This window comes from Arachis ipaensis, chromosome B4 (genome assembly GCF_059453495.1).
Source record: "Arachis ipaensis isolate K30076 ecotype BB chromosome B4, ASM5945349v1, whole genome shotgun sequence".
NCBI lineage: Eukaryota > Viridiplantae > Streptophyta > Magnoliopsida > Fabales > Fabaceae > Arachis > Arachis ipaensis.
In genome coordinates, this window is record NC_142439.1 from 29,241,596 (window position 1) to 29,248,709 (window position 7,114).

Below are 7,114 nucleotides of genomic sequence, written 5' to 3' on the forward strand. Positions count from 1 at the left end.
CCGGCTTGATTGAGCATCGGGGACGATGCTTCCTTTTAAGTGTGGGGAGGTCGCCATCTCTGGCGTTTATTTTGGTGAACCACTACATCTTTTTTCTTTTATTTTGGATATTTTTCTGTATTTTTCTTCTTACTGTTATTTGCTGAGTACTTATACATTGCTTTTATGTATTTTTACTCTATTTTCTGCATTTTGCATCTTTAGTTCATATTTTAGCCATTTAGTTTATTTTAGTTATTTAGTTTAGTTTGCAATTCTGATTTATTAGTGGATTAATTAGTATAGTTTACCCTTTTTTTTAGCATAAGATAGTATAGTTTAAATTGAAAAATATAAAAAGGAAGTAAGCTAGGAAATTGAACATATCAGATTTAAATCCATAAACCTTGTATATAGCATTACATGATGTAGTTAAGCTGACAACATTTCATCAAGGAGGAACATTAAAACTTTAAAAGCTACCCTAAATAATTTTTTTATGAGAATAATGGGAATTTTTAACTAAACCTGCATAACATATATGAATGATATATGATGCTTGAGTTAGAGAACACACAGCCTGTGAGTCTTGAGCTTAATTGTATGGTTGCATTCAAACCATAATTTCATTTCTGTGTGTTTCATTTCTTTTTATTCTGATGTTCTTTACTTTGCTTTAATCTATATGTCCAATTATAGAATATAGAATGTAGATACATACCAAGAGAATGATTGAGGCCATCATTTGATTTTAGCTCACTTACCCCAAATTAGCCTACCTTTTACATCACCTTTGTTAGCCCCCTTGAACCTTTTAAAACCCCTTTATTCTATTTAGCCAAATTACTAGCCTTAAGCAGAAAAACAAAAGAAAATCCCAAGTGAATTCTTGGTTAGCTTAAGATAGAAAATCATGAATAGAGTTAAATGTGGGAAACCTTTTGGGAACATGGATGATAGAAACAAAAGGTAGAGAAGTTAAAAGAAATAAAATAAATTTGGGAAGCATGCTCATGAGAAAATCAAGGTGATTTAATTGCCATGTGCCTTAAAAAAAAAGAGTTATTTTTCAGCATTTAAATAAAAGGGGGATACAAAAGAAATTCCCCAATGCAAAATAAAAGCAATGCACATGGAATAAAAAAATAATAATAAAAAATGAAACATGAGCATGTAACAATAAGTGGGATAATATGGGAAAATAGGTAAAGAGATTTTGTTTTACTAAATATGTATGTTAGGTGAGATCTTAGTCTAATTAAGGATTCACTTATTAGCTCACTTGACCCTATACATAAATCCTTACCTTTACCTTGGCCCCATTACAACCTCAATTAAAGACCTCATGACTTTTTGGTATGACTATATTCTATAATTGTTGATTGGTTAGATGAAGAACAAAGCTATAGAAAGCAAGAATAAAAAGAAAAATAGAGTGAATAAACCCAATAAACAATGAGTGACTAGAGAGTAAACACAAAATCCAGTGAGGGTTCAATAACTCATCAACATATATCTGTACTTAATTTACTAATTGTTTTGCAAGTTTGTACAATGTTTTCTTTCCCATATCATTTGCTAAAATGCTTTATTATTTAAGGGTTGGCTATATATATATACATGACTCCTTGAGAATGTGAATTAACTTGGCTACATGTAAGCTTTATATATGAGTGAATAAATTAGAGTTGCATGATGCATCATTCATTTAGGTAGTTGCATTTAAATTAGGTTGCATTGCATGACGTTCCATCACTTTAACCTTAACTATTTACCTTGGATTTAGCATGAGGACATGCTAGTGTTTAAATGTAGGGAGGTTGATAAACCCATATTTCATGAGTTCTTTTGTGCTTAATTTGAGTGATTTAGACAATCCTTCACCTACTTATTCACATTAATTGCATGGTTTTACTTTCCCTTCCTTATTATGTCATATTGTGAAAAACATGTTTCCTAAGCTTTAAAAATTAATTATTTTAATTACCTTTATTTCCATTCGATGCTGTGATTAGTGTGTTGAGTAGTTTCAGATTTTCTAAGGCAGAATGACTTAAAGGACGGAAAAGGAAACATACAAAAATGGAAGGAGAAGGCAAAACGGAGCTTTAAGGAAACTGGTATTCACGCGATCGCATGGACGACGCGATCGCGTGCCAGAAGCGAAGATGCAGCGACGCGGCCGCATGACTGACGCGACCGCGCGCCTTAAGCAGAACGCACATGACGCGGTCGCATGACTGACGCGACCGCATGGCAAGGAAAAGCTCCGAATGACGCGACCTCACGCGGACGCGTGACAGAGGCCACGTATCAGAATTTACAGAATACGCCCCCAGCGATTTCTGAAGCCCTTTTTGGCCCAGATCCAAGTACAGACAGCATAGACCAGATGTTATAAAGTGTGAGAATGTACCCATTCAGAAGGGAGCTCGCATATATTTTACTTTTCAATGATTTAGATTTAGTTGAGAGGGAGATCTTCTCCTCTCTCTCTCTTTTAGGATTTAGGATTTCTTTTTGCTTTAAGAGTAACTCTCAATCCAGGTTTTACGTTCCTTTGTTTTAGCTTCCTTTTACTTTTATTTATTCCAACACTTGAATTGATCAGTGAATTTATGAATTTCTTCCATGTTATAGATTGTTATTTGAATTAATGATAATTGAGGTATTTTCAGTTTATGATTGTTCTCTTGAATTAAGTTACCATTGCTTCCCATCTAAGGATATTTTTATTATTCCAGCAATTTTACTTTTTCCCCTTTTAGTCCTCGTTAAGAATTCAGTAACTCAACAGTTATTAAACTCAACATAATTGATAATCGTTATCTTGCTAATTGAGCTAAACTTAAGTAATCCCAACCTTTTCTTAGGAAATAAATAGGATTCAAAGGTCAATTTAATTAGTCCCTTGACTTTCTGTTGCCCTAGTACAGGTTGATCAAGTGGAGTTTAGATTCAACTTTCATTATAGTTGAGAGAAATAACTACGTTGGACCTCTAACTTCTCTTATCTTACCAAAAGTCTGCTTTACAGTATTTATTTATTTTAATTGCCATTTACTTTACTTGTCATTTAAATTACTTGCTTCTCATCTTCTAAACCCCTATTACAACCTTTATAGCCAATAATAAGAACATACTTCCTCGCAGTTCCTTGAGAAGACGACCCGAGGTTTGAATACTCGGTTAACAATTTTTTAAGGGGTTTGTTACTTGTGACACCCAACACGTTTGTATGAAAGGACTTTTGTTGGTTTAGAAGCTATACTTGTAACGGGGATTTATCCGCAAATTTTTAGACCACGCAAAAGTTCTCTCATCAACCTCATTAATGGATCTAAATCAATTTTTTACAACTCAAAGCATGCGATGGGTGGAGTACTTCTCCCTCTGAGGATTACAATGAGCAGTTGTTAACGTAGAGAAATGAAATGACTTTAGCAAGGTAACCATTCCATAAGTAGCATGCGAAAAATGCATTAGGCAATAAAAACAAAAAAATGTGATTTTAGCAAAAATATATACTCCCAAAATAATTTTCCAAAGGGATTAAGGGAATAGAATGAACTATGTCTTGCACCTGAACAATAACTTAGAATCTAAGTAAAAATATATAGTCAAAGTCTCAAAGAATAGATGCAAATTAGAATTTGTCAACTATACAACGAAAGAAAGATACATCAAGGTACCAACTTCCATATATAGAACAACATTTATAATATGCTCCAAGACACGAGGTCCGGCTATGTCTCCAGATTTAGTCACATGCCCAATGTAAAATATAGAACAAAAAAAAAAAAGCAAATTTGTAATGGTTAAGCCAACAATTGACAGGCCACTTAAACAGGAAAGGTACATTGCATAAGTTTGATGAACATATGCTTGCTCATTAAAAGAACGGGGATATTTGTTGTCTTTGCAAATTGCAACAAAGCTGAAGTGTAGCCTTTCACCTGTCATACACCTATATGACATGTTATAACACCTATATGACATGTCATATATCATGGAACCGACATGTCATTTCACCGTATAAAAAGATATAGCCAATGCACATTTGACAGTTTTGGTAATGTAGATTAAATGAATCATGAGTAGGGATGATATGGTGTGAATGATAAAGTAGGCCATTTATCTCAGAAACAAAATGAACAAATCAAAGAGTTCCAAGCAACAGAAAATCTACGAATCATACCACAGATGTTATCATTTTCAGTAAGGTTCAAGTTAACAAGAAAATTTAGCAAGATAGATTCCCAACATGTGTAATCCCTCTAGGACATTCCATTATTTCTTTCAAATATATAGTTTGTATTGAATCAATAACCAGAGCCCGAGGAAAGAGGTACTAAACTTTTTTCAATATATTCTGACATAATATAATAGCAAACAATAAATAATTTGTAATAAATAATTGCTTAATTCAATTAGTAATAAATAATTAGTTTCAAATAGTATTCTAGTATGTGAATGTTTAATTTTCTGAACTACTACTAAATAAGTGAATTTGATACTATCTATACATTACAATGAACTACTAAATTCATTGCTCATAAATATATAGTGGCCAAATATATAGTATAGTTACTGATGGAGACATTTTTAAATTTCTAGCAAAAAAATTAGTAGTTTGTTACAAGGCCACAAAGCACATAACCAAAGATATTAAGTTTTAAGTAAATGAACACAAAGATATTTAGCCATTGAGATTAACTTCAAACAAAAAAAAAACTATCACATCTCATGCAAACATAACTAAAGTTCAGAGTGCAACACAACAAACAATTGGAAAGAAAAACCAGAACCAATGGTGCACAAAATCAATTATAGGAAGAGAAATTGAAAGATTTGATTAAGACATACCTTTCTCGAGGGAAAGACCAGCCCTAACCTTGGGTGTGTAGATGATTTCCGATGAAAAATTGGAGTTGAGATGCTCTAACAAAAATATTTTCCTAACCAGAAATATTCATATCCTATTTTCACAACCAGAAACTTCATAAATTAGGAAAAAAAGAAAAGAAAAGCATAACTAACATTGTACAACTATTCATAATTATAACCCTTATCCATCCAATTTCCAAAATCCCCAAAAATGAACTAAAAAAGTTTTAGTTTTTAACACAGCCGTTGTGACCCATCGCCGAATACACCTCTTAGTTTCTTACTTCTTTAACTACCAAACCAACTTCTTGCTTTTTCCTGTTCAAGTACCACGGCTTCTTCCTCTATCTTTGTTCTCCTTTCTTTCTTTTTTTGATCATCTTCCATGGTTAGATCTCAACTTTTTTCCTGATACTCCATGTCACAAAAGACTCAGCAACACTTTAATACTTGACTACACTCTCTTATGGAACCATAAACCTTTTTTATAATAAGAAAATTTACAAGGAGTGCCTTGTTGTCTTCGGTGAGGTAAGGGTTTTGAGTAGTGCAGGAGTTGAGCACCTTACGAGAGAGAAAGTAAGCGCAACGACAATGGGTTGCTAAGTCATAGAGGAAATGACGATGAGTGAGGGTTAGTGCGAGAGAGGGGGTAAGCACCATTGAGGCGGGGGAGAGGTTGCGACGATTAAGGGTTATGATAAGGTGTGGGCAAAAATTAAGGAGGACGACAGAGAGAGAGGCACAAAAAATAGTAGGAGACTGAAAATTGAAGAATGAACTAACTTAGAAATTATTTTAGGCAGATTCTTCGATGTAGAATGGAAGACAATTCTACACCTCTAGAAAAGCGCTGGAGAGATTGCCTGTGCGACAAGTGTCCAAGAAGGGTACAACTTCTGGCAGTTGAAAAGGGACATGTATGAAGTCTCTCAGGTGATGGTTTAAGTTAGTTTAGGTTAGTTGGTTATTAATGTTAGTAAGCTATAACTAATTAGTGTGGGTTAATTAACGGGCTTATATGTAGGCCTTATTCTGGTGCAGGGCGAAGGGATCCATTTTTTTATGTAGTTAAATGTTTTAAACAATCAACCTAAATAATTTGTTATTTGTTGGACGTTTGTATTTTTTATATATGTTCAAGACCTAGGCCCAACTGTTTTTGGACATTATTTTGTAGTGTTATGACCATGTTTTCAAATAATGATAAAAATATTGGGCTAAGGCCCCTATAACTTACCAAGAAAGTATGATAAGATAATTTTGATGTAACTTTGTGAAATCTTGATTAGATAAAATGAGTTTATTTTATCCGTAAAATTTGATATTTTTTTAGTAAGTAGATACGTTGATTTGTTTTTGTTGTCAACAACTAATAATACTTTTAGAAAATAAAATGAAATAAAAATATAGAGATAAGATTTTGATTGATTTTTGTGCATATTTTTAAAACAATTATGTAAATATTTGTATAAAACTTTGAATCTAAGGTATAATGAATTTGTCACGTTTTAATATATTTGAGGTTACTTTTGTCGAGGATAAAATTCCAGTGTATTTTCTTCTGGGAGAAAATGACTGGATTGGATTTCTAGAGATTTATCCGTTAAAAAAATATTGCTAATTTTTTTGTACTTATATGTAGCTATGTTGAATATATTAGTTTCATAGTGTATAAATCATATTTAAGAGTCTAATTTAAATAATTAGTCGTTAAAACAAAGGAAATGAATGAAGTTGTAGTTGATAGTGTATTTTCGAAGGTGATTAAGTTGGAATTTCGAAAATTAGGATTTTGGAATTGGGTTTCATATTTAGAGTTTAGAGATTAAGGTTTTGGGTTATGTCGTAGGATTCTGGTTTATGTGATTCAGAATGAGGATGGATCATAAACTGTATAGTATGACACCTAAAAACAAAATTAGTAACCATAGACCAGTATGCATACCACTCAGTTATGAACTTATTTTAGAAAAATATCTTAACAATTCTATATGAAAATCAGTATTTAATTCATAACTAGACTAATTGTCAATTATTAATGTTTTCATTCATTCTAATTATGTTAATTGTGAATTATTCTAAGGGTAAAACACTGAAATAAACCAAGTTCATGCCAAAATTACGCAAATCATCCAAAGCAAAAAACATTACATTGATGTTCCGAAGCATGTAACTATATAATTCGAGTTAGACAAATTCAATTTTCACATTTTGGGAGTCAATCGAATTAAGTTGAATCGATTTA